The following is a 14,175-nucleotide window of genomic DNA, read 5'->3' on the forward strand; positions in this document are numbered from 1 at the left end:
ACAGAAATAACTCCTACAAGTCGTCAACACCACCACAAAAAGCAAATAATCTGATTAAAAATGGGCAAAGGGGGGCGCCTGGGTGGCACAGCTGTTAAGCGTCTGCCTTCCGCTCAGGGCGTGATCCCGGCGTTATGGGATCGAGCCCCACATCAGGCTCCTCCGCTATGAGCCTGCTTCTTTCTCTCCCACTCCCCCTGCTTATGTTCCCTCTCTCGCTGGCTGTCTCTATCTCTGTCAAATAAATAAATAAAATCTTTAAAAATAAATAAATAAATAAATAAACAAATAAACAAATAAATAAATAAATAAAAATGGGCAAAGGACTTGAATAGACATTGCTCCAAAGAACAAATAACCAACGAGCATATGAAAAGATGCTTGACATCATTAATCATTATAGAGATGCAAATCATAACCATAGTTAAGATGTCACTTCACAACTGTTAAGCTGGCCACTATCAAAAAAAAACCCCAAAAAACAAAAACAAAAACAAAAAAACCAAAAAACCGACAAAAACAAACAAAAAAACCCAGAAGACAACAAGTGTTAATGAGGATGTGGAGAAACTGGAAGTCTTGTACACTGTTGGTGAGAATGTAAAATGGTACAGCTGCTATGGAAAAACAGTTATAGTGGTTCCTCAAAAAATGAGAAATAGAATTACCACATGATCTTCTGAGTATATATCCAAAAACCTGAAAACAGGGTCTTGAAGTGCTATGTGCAACACATCCATGTTCAAGAGGTGGAGGCAACCTAAGTGACTACTGACAGATGAACAGATAAGGAAAATGTGGTCTATACACACAAATATTATCCAGCCTTAAAAAAGAAGGAGATCCTGTCATAATCTACAAAATGGATGAACTTTGGGGACAATTCTGTCATGAATTGTCATGAAGTGAAATCATCCAGTCATGGGGCGCCTGGGTGGCACAGCGGTTAAGCGTCTGCCTTCGGCTCAGGGCGTGATCCCGGTGTTACGGGATCGAGCCCCACATCAGGCTCCTCCGCTATGAGCCTGCTTCTTCCTCTCCCACTCCCCCTGCTTGTGTTCCCTCTCTCACTGGCTATCTCTATCTCTGTTGAATAAATAAATAAAATCTTTAAAAAAAAAAAAGAAATCATCCAGTCATGAAAGACAAATGTTGCATGATTCTTCCTAGAGATATCTAAATTAGTCAAACTCTTGGAAACAGAAGATAGAACAATGTTTGCCAGAAGCTGCAGGGAGGAGAGGAGCTGTAGTTCGATGGGCACAGAATTACACTTTTGTAAGATGGAAAATTTTTAGAGATCTGAATGTGCATATGGTTAGTAATACTTTACTATATGCTTAGAAATGGTAATGATGGTAATTTTATGTTATATGGGTTTTTTTGACCTCACACAAAATGGGAAAAAGCAAAGAAAAAGAAGCCTTTGACAATAAGTAAAAAATATTTACAAACATGGTTAACATTAATTCAAATATTATCAATAATCACTCTAAATGTGAATGGTCTATATATATACCAATTAAAAGACAGAGACTGTCAGAGTGAAAAATAACAATAATAAAAAGAGATCAACTACATGTTTACAAAAAACCCAATTTCAATATAAAGACTGATAAGTAAAGCAAAGGGATAAGTAAAGATAAACCATGCTAACACTAATCAAATAAAGTTGGGAGGTTACTTTCAGACAGAAAAGACCTTAAAAAAAGGAAAATTATTACACATAAAGAGGAGCCTAATGAGAAGGTCAGGGGATACCAGGATGGAATACAGAATGTGACAACAGAATCATAATATATGACAAATACATGAAACAAGCTCACAGAATGGGGTGAGGGACCAAGGGGCTAATCTATGCTAAGTTTGAAAATGAGTGAAGTGTGTAAAACAGAAGGCAAAAGAAATTTCACATAAGAACAGTCCTCTAGATGATAAAGCTCTTTCCTATGGCAGTACAGGTGAACAATTCTAAAACAACTATACATGAATAGTAGAATATGAACAGATAAGAAAATGTATGGTGGATGGCGGAAGCCAGGTTTCTCTCTGTTGGAATGGATGTTACAGACAACGAAGAAAAGGAAACTAGAAAGATTTATATGGTAATGGATTAGAGCTAAAGGCATCAGTATGAACTTGTGTTTAGTTTACAACAGATACAGTTACATACAGAATATATTTTATAGGTATGTGTATATACATCGGTGAGTATATAGCCATACATTTCTGTCACCTGAGAAGAGCCCAGAAGCAACAACACCCCAGTAGCAGTAAGTACACCTAAGAACTCAGTTCTTGGTTTCTAAACCATTCTCCAATAAAGGGAACCAAGGATCCTTGGGAAAATGCCTGATTCTAGGCCTTAGGCCATAAATATGTAAGATGAGCCTGGAGAATGTTTTAGAGACAGAAGGTTAAGAAAGTTCCCAAAGAAAAACAGACACGCACACACGCAATGATGAATGTATGTCAAGAGGACGTATAGGCCTATGAAAGAGTTTCTGTTGGTCAAAACTGGGCAACAGAACTAATCTGAGCAACAAACTAAATAACGTAGTACCATGTTATAATCCAATGTATAAACGAACATAAAATCTTGAATAGATAATTGGGGAGAAGAGACAAATCTCTCATGCAGAAGAATTCCAAATAATTCATGCAGATACTCTCTGAGACAGAATATCTTATATATGGACCACACATAGCAACCTCCTTTTAAAGACTATAATACGGAAAGAGAAGGTATAAAAAAAAAGTCTTTACACTGGAGCAATCCGATAAAAACTACCTCAAGCCAGGTCATCAAAGTTAATATAAACAGCAGTAAGTCATATTGATAATATATGAATATCCTTGATTTGATATGATGAGAAGGATATTTTATCTCTATGATCTTCCTCCTCAAAACTAGTAAATCCAGTCTAATCACAAAGTATCAGCCAAAGACCCATTGAGGAACATTCTACAAAATATATGACCAGTCCTCCTCAAAAACAAGTAAAGCCTGAGAAACTGTCATAGCCAGGTAGAGCAAAGGAGGCAAGGCAACTCAGTGAAATGTAAGATCCTGGCACAACAAAAGGACGGCAGGGAAAAAATGAAGATATCTGAATAAAATATAAACTTAATTTAATAATAATATATGAATATTGGCTCATTAATCATGATAAATGTACCATACTAGAACATGAGTTAATAGAGAAAATTGGTTCGAGGGCATACTAGAACTCTCTGCACCAACTTCACAATAATTCTGTAATCTAAAACTGTTCTAAAAGTGTTTACTTAAAAAATTAGTTTCTTAAAAACCTGATGTAAATGCCACAAGATTTTAGCCTTTGGCTTATTTGACTTGAAAATACATGGTATTTGGTACATTCTCTTTTCCTATATGCTCAAAATAGTTTGTAACAACAGCAAATTCATAAGAGAAAAATCTTTTTAAACACCTATTATGATTCAAACTGCTAAATGGGAAGATGAGAATATTCCAGGCAAAGGAAAAAAACTCGAGCAAAATTGAAGCTATTTCTTCTATGTATTACTCTTTGTAGGTTTTAAGTATAAGCATTTAGCACAGGCACATCAGGAAAAGATCTTAAATACCTCCATGATCAAATGCTATTTCTATTTCAGAAATAAAAAACAAAAGATAATTTATATCTAGTCATAAATTAATAAAGTGAATTTCTTCTTTCAAAATTACAGTTCAAATTTAGTGAGCATAAAAACAAAGTTGTTTTTCTCTACCTGTATTCTGGAGATTCCAAACACATCCACATCATAACATTATCAACTATAGTTCAATTCATTTTGGTTTTGAACTGATTTAGACAAATAGCTATTTTTAGAGTAGTCCTAGCCCCAATATGAATAAACTTTTTCTTCCAAAGTGTTGACCTTGGTGATATCTCTGTCCTGATTTCTGGAACTTTCCTACTAACTCTGTCTACTCATTATAGAGGAAAGCATGTTTAAAATTGAATGCCTACTTAGGAAAGAAATTACTAGGTTAGCAACATCTCAGGTGTTCTGGCTCTAACTCATTGGTCTACCAGGTAAAACTCAGTGCCTTTTTCACTTATGTATATTTCTAGAACTTCTGCACTCTTTCTGTCCTGCCCCCTTTCAATTTGGTATATTATATATTTCCTCAGAGTTCATTTGGCAGAACATTCTTTTCTCTGGATGATAAGAGATTCATATTAAAAAGAAGGGATCCATGACAAACACACTAAGTAGGGCTTTAAATACAAAACGACTTTCAGAGCCTTTAATAGATAGTAGGAATATTAACATATATTAAGAAGGAAATACAGTATGCAGCTTTTCCCACACTAAAAAAATTTTAAGTAATATCTAGACATACTAATGTCTATGGAATACATTTTGGGCATAAAATTTTAATAGAAACTATCAAAACAATAATGGCAGTGGTAAAATTTTGGCACCCTCAAGTTGCACTGTATTTGAAATCCCTCTTTTTACTATCAAGTAAAACTTACTGGATCAACTTAGTTAATATTTATAGTCACAGCAAAGTTATCAACTTCGATATGTGTCACATACATACATATGTGTGTGTGTATGTGTATACAGAGCACGGTACTGGTGTACTGTTGGAAGTAGGGACGGAGACAGGATGAAAGACTTGTCTTCCACATAAGTGAAAATGGAGTGAAGATAATTACCAGTTGTGAAGAATGTGCACGCTAGGTTGAAAAAAAAAAAAAAAAGGAAAAGAGAACAGACACATCTTAAACCAAAATCACAGATTTTCAGCTAAATCCTATACCTCTGCTGAGGTAATCTCTGTGAGGTATGCAAAGGTATCTTAAAAATTTAAGTGCATAGGCTCCTGGTTAGAAATTTTCTGCCTAAAGTGAGTAAATTTCTGATTCAAGCAGACAGAAATTCTGTTCTTCTATTACTGTTTCGCCTCATGAAATAAGTAATAGAAAAAACTATATACTAGATATTATCTTCAGGTTCTATTTCTCAGGGACAAAAACTTCCCAGACTATGACATTTAACAACTACACTGCCTATCTCTACCACAGTATGACATCATAGTACATACAATACACGGTCTGTGCCCACCTTAAACCCAATGCCACATGGCTAATAGCAAACTGGCCCAGGGGTCCTATTTATGGGTGACTCTTGTATGCTGCCACCTACAGTATTATTACAATGAACATGAGTTACAGTGAACAGTCAGGAATGTACCTTATCGTGTCACTTTTGACAAAGAGCCTCAATTATACCTCAGAATGAGAGTCCCACAATGTTAAGCCTTTGAAAAAAATTATGCTTCCCACTAAGAGAAGAAATAAATATCTAGGCAGATAAATCTCAGGTGTTTTGGCTCCAACTCAATGTTCTACCAGGTAAAGGTCAGCAGTCACCACATCCCACACTGTCCTCCCTTTCAGTTGGGAATATCACAGTGCTTCCTTCAAAACGCAGAATATGAGAGAAACTCGATGCCATTTATGGAGTGCCATATACCATATATACCACATATAAATTAAAAATTTAAACTTTACTATTTCCTTGCTACTTTACATCCTTAGATACCTGAATTCATTTTACAGTTACCCGTTAAAATTCTTTTTTTTTATTTAACAATATACACAAAAAGTATCTCTTCACTTCAGAACTGTATTACAAGAAAATCTAAAAACTGAATGAAGATTTGTTTTAAAAATAAATTTTTGTGCATTTGGAAGTTAGACATTCATGCACATGAGGCACTGTCTATGCATGTTTTATCATAATAAACAAAGACTGGAGAACAATTTAAATAGTACAGTTTTCAGAAAAATCTAGGGGTGGTATAATCCAATAGGCTTTGGACACTGATCTTGACTGAACTTCTGTGAACCTCAGCTTCCTTCTATACAGTAGGTGTCTAGACTGTGCCACAGCATGAAGACATATTGGAATAGCATATATAAAATGCCCAGTTCACTACAGGATAACGAGTATTAGCTAATTGTAGGAGGTACCCCTCAAATGTAATGTGGGTAAATATGAAGGAAAACACAAAAATTTTACGGGTTTGTGAACATATTCTTGCTTGGGATGGTTTGAACCTATTTATGAGACTCCAAAAATGAAAACTTTCACATCTTAGAACAAATGTGGCCTCCTTTGTGTGTGTGTGTGTGTATGTGTGTGTGTGTGTGTGTGTGTGTGTGCGCATGTGTGTGAGAATATATATGGAATACATATGTCCATATCCAGATGCCATGGGGGAAAAAAAAGGCAATCTCCTTTCACAAAAATGTTGATCTAACAACTTCTTGGGAGAAAAGATACCTGCTTTTGAAAATGTATGTTGTGTGTACCATCTTTCCTAAAGACAAACATAGGCTTAGAACAGGATGCTGTTCTAACAAGGAAATTTACTCAAATCTTCTATAGGAAAAAAAAATTATCAAGTGAGGAAAATACAAAAACATAAAACAGAAAGTGTTTAACTCACATTAAAATGTTTCCATGCTGTATTACATGACAGGAGAGTCAAGGAATAACAAGCTGGAAGTCATGCAGAATAACCATGTAGTATAAGAATATAACACTGAGGCTTATTCAAGAAATTAAAGAACTGTAAAGTAGAAGAAAAATGCCTACCAAGTGGTGTGGAATCCCACGCCTACAATAAAAATTAAAGAGTAAGGAAGTAAGATTAAGGTACCTACATAACTGCCCCTTTTGCAACAAATGCCATGACAAAAGTCATAAGCATGGCAGCCCACAACCACAGAAGCTATGGATGGCCATGTTATGAATTTCTCCTAAATAGAAGACACTGAGGCCTTCTTGAGGTAAAGGAAATGCCCTGCTGGTCTTTGTATCCCACTGTTTACTATGGAGCATGAAATGAAGTTCAGGCTCAGAAAATGTGTGTAAAAATGTAGGTTTTTATAAAGGATTGGATTTTTTAGACTCCTGCAAGAAAGCCAAGGTATATTTAAGGGAAATACCACTTCTCCATCTCCATCATTCCAATAATGTGGGATGCCAGAGTACAGGGGGATTATGAGGTCTGAGCCTGCTGGGCTATTTAAACTGCACTAGACGATAACTATAGACCAAACGCAGAACCCAAATCAACAAAATAACAATGCAATGTAAGTTGGTTTAAAAGCAATATAACCTTATCTACCCCTACATAAAAAGCTTTATTTTTTCAAACATAGCAGCATGTATATGTAGCTATAAAGCAGCCAGAATTATTTCATGTGACCTTTAATGTCTGAGGACTTGATCATTTTAATTTTTATGATTCCTGAGATTACTTGGGAAAAGAAAATATCTCTAACCATGACTACTTCTAACTGACATACAAAAACAGAATAAAAGTCTGGAATATTTTGAAATATCTGGATTCCTGTCACTTAGTGGCAATAAGTAGAGTAATTGTAAGATTGGTTCTAAATAACAAAATGCATATCTTGAAATGAGTGAGTGGTTTCTAAAAAAAAAGCAAACTACCAGATTCATTATGCTTCAGAGTAAAAATAATACAATGATAACTGTGTTATCTCCAGAATGCTAAGTTATGTTTAAACGAGGTAACTTCGTATAAAATACTTAGCTGAATACTGTAAATTAAATTTTTGTCTATATTTCATCCAATATTTCAGTAGCATGATATATGTGATTTTATGCCTTCTCTTTTCATGGAATAAATTTTGCAACTTGAATTGAACATCTCCATAATAATCATTAAGTCAGAGTCACAGGGAAATTTTGTCCCCCTCTCCCTCCAATCTAAACATGCCGTGCAGTGATTGTAATAAAGCAACTCAAACGCTAGCCAACATACAAAATGAGAAGAGCTCTGCTTTAAAGAGAACCAAATGGAAAAATAATCTCAGGTCTAAACAGCAATAATTATTACAAAAGACCCAAGGAAACACACAGCACTGCCCTTCCAGATGGACTACCTCGACACCATCGTGGCCTTGGGGAATGGAACTTTACTATGGAACCTCAAGTACTTTCACAACTGGAGTTTTATGTAGCCCAATTAACTTTGGCTAGACACAGAAATCTGGCTCAGTGTTTCCATGCAGTAGCCAAAATAAAGGTTTTCTGTATCAAGAATTACTGTCAGAGTCTCCCATATCCTTCCTTCTCTCGTACTAACCCAAACCTGGAAAATAAGCTAACAGCCAAGGAGCTTTTACTACAATTTAAGTCAATATTAATTTTACTGGCTCACAAAAACCGCAAAATATTTGGCTTAAATAAATTGAATAGGACAAAAAGAGAGGAAGACCAAGAAAAATTGAAGTAAGGATGTGCACACAAATAGAGAACACATAGCTTTAGAAACAACTATAAAAATCATCAGAAATACCAAAATAATGGAAATGTTATTCCTTCCTTTCTCTCTTAATGCATGCCCAATTTTAAATTCATGGCATTAGCCCTAGGTAACAAAGTTCAAACAAGGAATAAATCACAATTTTAAAGAGAGCTCGTGTTTAGTATTTTAATTGGACATGACATTGGTATGAACGTTCCATATATTTTAAAGAGATGTCACCCAGGTCCAATTATATTTAAACACGGAGAGTACCAGTGACCCTAAGGCAGAGCTGTTTCCTATGGTTTCCTGGAAAATTTGTATTCTAGTTACAGTGTAGGACCTAAAAGGGCCAACAGCCAAAAACAGAAGTCTTAAGTTCACGACCTATGATGTCTAAAAATAAAAATGTGTTTAAGCACTCAAACTAAACTAGTATTTAGAAGTGATGTTTAAAAATGTTATAAAAACGGGGAGGTATTAAGTACTGACTTACTTTTAGAATCTACAATCAGGTGTGACAAGGGGTTAAAAAAACAAAGATGCCACTTTTTAAACTATTTAATATACAGTGAAAATTACTGATGTTTAATCCAGAAAACCCTAAGGTTATATCCAATTCTACTATTTAGTAGCTGTTATTCTTGGAGATGTTGCTTAAATCTTTGAAGCTGAGTTTCCCCATTTATAAAAAGAGGATAATACTCTTTGTAAAGTTTCCCAAAATAACACGTCAATCACAAGCACTCAGGAAATATACAACCCCTTTATGCCCACCTTCTCTTCTAGGGTCTTGGAAGATTACACCATGTCCACTGTATCATTATGCCATTCTCATCCATTTATTCAGTACATATCATTGGGAGTCGAGTGATGCCTAGAATGCAGGAGTAAGTTGCAATACACACGCAGACTAAATGAAGGGATTAATGGGGAAACAAGGATCAGCACAGGGGAACAAAAATGTTAAGAAGTCATGTGACCAGCCCTTAACTAACTTAGAAACTGAAAGGTATAAGAGAGTACAGGGATAATTATACCTGATAGTGAAATGCCACATACTGAAGAGATAAAAAAGATAAGTGAAAAGTTAGTTCCTCCTCTATGGTCAAAAGATGTAGATTTACATTTACATCTGCCATCAACCTGGGAAGTGCTATTACAGAAATACTAAAACCAGTGTTATGAAAGTACGGGGAAGGAAAAATAACTGCTTGAAAGAGTCAGGCAAGATTTCAAAGAAGTAATAAAATTTGAGTGGGGAAAGAGAGATAAAGGACATTTTTCAGGGGAATAAAAACAGATTTGATCTATGGAATTTGTCAAAGCATTCTGGGGAACTCAAAATCGATCTGAACTTTTTAAAATACCATAAATACTTCAAATTCTTAAAGAAAAATTTGCACAAAATCATACTGGCTGTAATGAAACCACCAATAATCATTTTTTCTAATTTCTCTTATAAAATATAATTCTTATATGAAATCTTATACTACAGTCTTAAGTCTGATTTAGCTGCATGTCACTTTTAGATATTTCGCCCGTCGTCAGTTTTGACTGAACAGTAAAAACACCACACACCATTTCTATTCCTCTTCTCTTGAGACTAATAGCCAATTCCACTCTATAATATATTTAAAGCATTCAGAAGTCAAAATGTGTGGCATTTTCCACCTTGCCAATTCCATGTTAGGTCAATGGCATATTACCAGGCCAACAAACCAAAATTAGACAAAGACAATCCATTGGGATAAGAAATCTGCCGAATCTCATAATTCAAAAAGAAACTGCTGAAGATGGTTGTGGGGGTTCTGGCACTATGAGTTTAAGCCTTTCCATAATAAGGCTTGTATTTCATCTAATCAGCTAGTTGGAAACTATAAAAGTTTTGTTGGTGGGGGGGGGAATTAAAATTTGGATTGTAATACAAGAGTCTTTCCTTCCCTTCCATATGTTTCAGTAAATTAAAACTTCCAAATCTTGTTTTTTTTAAAAAAATGACTTCTAAAAAGTAAAGCAGCCTGTAAAATCATATTTTTGGTACAGGAACCTTAAAATATTCAGGCTTGAAATGAAGAAGAAAAAAGAACACATGGTTTCTATATCCAAAGCAGTGTCATGGTCTAGGTATATTCAGAATTAAGTACATTTGAGCTTTCATCTTTTTTTCTTTGCTAAATGATGGTTTTTGTTTTTGTTTTTTTAAATCAGACATCTGAAACTTTTACAGATTTTTTTGAAGGTGGCCATTTATCAATCTAATTAAAAATGTTTCATTTGAATTCCATACAAACATTTCAAAGACAGCAATTGTGGCAAGAGGTATATATGAATTCTGTTTCTAAGTGCAACTGTGTGAATTATCCTGTTAGAATAGGAAAAGATTTTTATATGAAAAAACAAACTTTTTCCAATAGTGATCCTGTAAATGGCAAAAATAGCAACTTATACCCTCCAATACTGAGTAATGTTCTCCTTTCCCTTTCTCTGTTCTTTCTCTATTGGGCCTTTATATTAACTTCTTTTATAATTTCTTCTTCCATATTTTTTATTTCTTCATTTCTTTTGCATAAGGAAGACTTCCTCATCTTTATTCTCCTACCCTTTTTATCTATCTATCTATCTATCTATCTATCTATCTATCTATCTATCTATGTTAGTAATCTCTACACCCAATGCGGGCCTTGAACTCACAAACCTGAGATCAAGTCCCATGCTCTATGGACTAAGCCAGCTAGGTGCCCCTATTCTATCCTTTTTTTTTTTTTTTAAGATTTTATTTATTTATTTGAGAGAGAGAGAGAGAAAGGGACAGCACAGAGGGAGAGAGTGAAAGGGAAAAGCAGACTCCCCACTGAGCACAGAGCCCAATGTCGGACTCAATCCCAGGACCCTGAGATCATGACCTGAGCAAAAGGCAGAGGCTTAACTGACTGAGCCACCCAGGTGCCCCTTCTCCTAGCCTTTAAATGAAAATTGTTTGCCACCATCTTTTTAATTTCTAAAAGTTGTTTTTTTCATTATTTATGTTTTTATGTCATCCGCTTTATGAAATGCTGTTAACCATCTCTAAGGATTTTTTTTTTAAGAGTTCATTTATTTATTTGAGAAAAAGAAAGAGAGCATGCAAGAGAGAGCACAAGCATGGGAGAGGGACAGAGCGGGAGAGAAACAGGCTCCTCACTGAGCCGGGAGCCTGACAAGAGCCTAGATCCCAGGACCCTGCACTCATGACCTGAGATAAAGGCAGAGGCTTAACTGACTGAGCCACCCAGGAGTCCCTACCATTTCTAAGGATTAAAAAAAAAAAAAAAAAAAATTCTTCTGTTTCCTCCAGTTTCCTTCACCTAATAATTTGCTTCAGTTCTAATCTTGCACAGTTGAGGCTTTCTAAATACGACTGACGATCCTTGTTGCCTCCTGTTATTTAAAAGTTACTGAATGGAGTTCCTTAGCTATAGGTGTGCTGCCCGGATGGAAAGATTCACTTTTGTGCATCTGGTTTGGGAGCTAGCTACTTACAGGTGATCTCCAAATGTAGGTACATAGATTTCTTTTCCCTACAGTGATTCAGTTTCTCCAGATAAGAATTCGACAATTTCTTGGGAGGCGGTGTGTGTGTGTGTGTGTGTGTGTGTGTGTGTGTGTGTGTGTGTGTGTATGCACACACGGTGCTGGGTGAGTGTAAACTCCGTGTTGCTGGTATTCTGCTTGTGGTGGGGGAGGGATACTGACAATCTGTATTCCACTGGAAGACACTGAATCTTTTCAGTGCTCTTTGCATTTCACCTTCGATTGTGCAAGCTGTTCCTGAATCACGAACCTCTCTTATTAGATTGCTGCACCGCTACAAGCTCTTTCTCTGCCTTGGAGGTGAATGCCTGGTTGTTGGCATTGTGAACATGGGTGGAGAGACTGGACTGTTCCAGACACAGCTGACAGCTGATTATCCCATTCACTAATGGCTCCTTAACTCACTCTCTTCCATGCCTGCTGCCTTCTAGTCTTGAGTCTCTCTGGGTTTCATTTTGAGTATATGAGATCTCTTTTCATTGTTACCGATTCCAAAGCTAGTTCAGATGGTGGACTCTGTTCTGACAATCAATTTCCACTTTCTGACTTCCAAAGATCAGCTTAAATTTCATTTCCCCCACCATTCTGATTGTTCCTGTGAGGCTATTCCTTCTCAATATTTTATTCAATATTATAAATATTTATTAAAATATTTATGATTATTATTCTTTATTTACCCACATGATCACCATCTTTATTCACCATTCTTTGGGCAACATACTCAGCAACTTCTTCCAGATTTAGTTGTGGTGTTTTTTGTTTTTTTTTTAGAGATTTTATTTATTTGACAGAGACAGCCAGCGAGAGAAGGAACACAAACAGGGGGAGTGGGAGAGGAAGAAGCAGGCTCATAGCAGAGGAGCCTGATGTGGGGCTCGATCCCATAACGCCGGGATCACGCCCTGAGCCGAAGGCAGATGCTTGATGGCTGCACCACCCAGGCGCCCCTTAATTGTGTTCTTTTGAAGGGTATCTCCAGTAATTTCTTCAGCAAGAGTTTTCAGTGGCGTGATTTTTATTTACTTTCTTGGTTTAGGAATTTCATCATCATGCAAGTAAATTCAAAATTCTAAGCCTGATAAAGGGAGGGCAGCAGTACAAACTCATCCCTCCGCCATTCAAATCCCATGCCGAGATAGGCAAACCCTCATGCTGCCTTCATATATCAGTATGCAAACTTATTCTAGATTAGTCTTTCGCTGAAGATATGAATCTTCCTCCTTTATTTAGGTATCTAATCCCTGGCCTTCCATTGGTCCAAAGCTTTCCATTTCCAGGAAGAATGAAAACAAACAAAAAGCCCATTTCCTCCTGTTACCACAATTGGTCAACTATCCCAAATCAGCTGCAGATCAGCCAACTGTTTGCTGTTCTGGCATTCAGTTACCCCTCACTGCTAGCCCCTAGGAAACTGTCTCACTATTTTTTGAACTCAGTTATGCATTAAGAGTGTATCTATTTTATTGAGCATATCTAGATATATTATAGTGGTATATTGTCTGGCTACTGAGTCTGCCTACGTAATTTCATTAATAGCATTTTAGTGGTATCTTCAAAAGGATACATAATAATTTTAGGTATTTAGTCTACCATCTTCTGTAGAAAATAAAATATTATTACTTTTACATAATTACAAGGTACTTTTTTATAAATTCACTTCGGAATTACTTTCCTGACCATCTGCTCTATGCTTTTCCAGGAGTCATTTATTTTTATCAATATTGAAGAGAGATTAGGTGATATAACTAAAACAGCACAGATAATAGATTCAGAAGGGCTGAAGGCTAGTTCTACTACTTATTATTAGCTGGATAAACTCAGAAAATTTACTTAAATATTTTGAACAATCCCCTATAGTGTAAGACATTAAGTTGAGTTTGAAACACACAAAATTACAAATTTTATAAGTCACAATGGTAGGATACCAGCAATTTCTACTGCTTCAAAGTAACACCACTTCTATGAGAATGCGGCCTCTGAGGCTGCTTGTCACATAGTGGTGGCCAAATGATGGCTCCACTTCTCTTACAGAATGATTTCTAATTAGTAGGAATTCCAGGTAACACTACTCAACACACATGAAAAGCCTTACATAATGCTGGCTATTTGGAAAGAATCAGACTTCATTCTACAGTGTAGCCGATTTGGGGCTAACGGTGGTTTGTAGAACATAATCTTAATACAAACATTGTTATTGTGACAAATTCATTATGTAATCCATATTTGGGATTCACCATTTCTACTTTACCATTAAGTAACACCAAGGATCATGACAT

At 35.9% G+C, this 14,175-nt stretch overlaps 1 protein-coding gene across 4 annotated transcripts in view; it reads right to left on the reverse strand.

Moving 5' to 3' along the window:
• The window catches only part of TMTC2 (transmembrane O-mannosyltransferase targeting cadherins 2), an 835,540-nt gene that overhangs the window by 559,689 nt on the left and 261,676 nt on the right, over positions 1–14,175 (reverse strand). The window lies entirely within an intron of this gene.

The sequence above is a fragment of the Ursus americanus genome, chromosome 17 (genome assembly GCF_024610735.1).
Source record: "Ursus americanus isolate L20-20 chromosome 17, mUrsAme1.1.p, whole genome shotgun sequence".
Lineage (NCBI taxonomy): Eukaryota > Metazoa > Chordata > Mammalia > Carnivora > Ursidae > Ursus > Ursus americanus.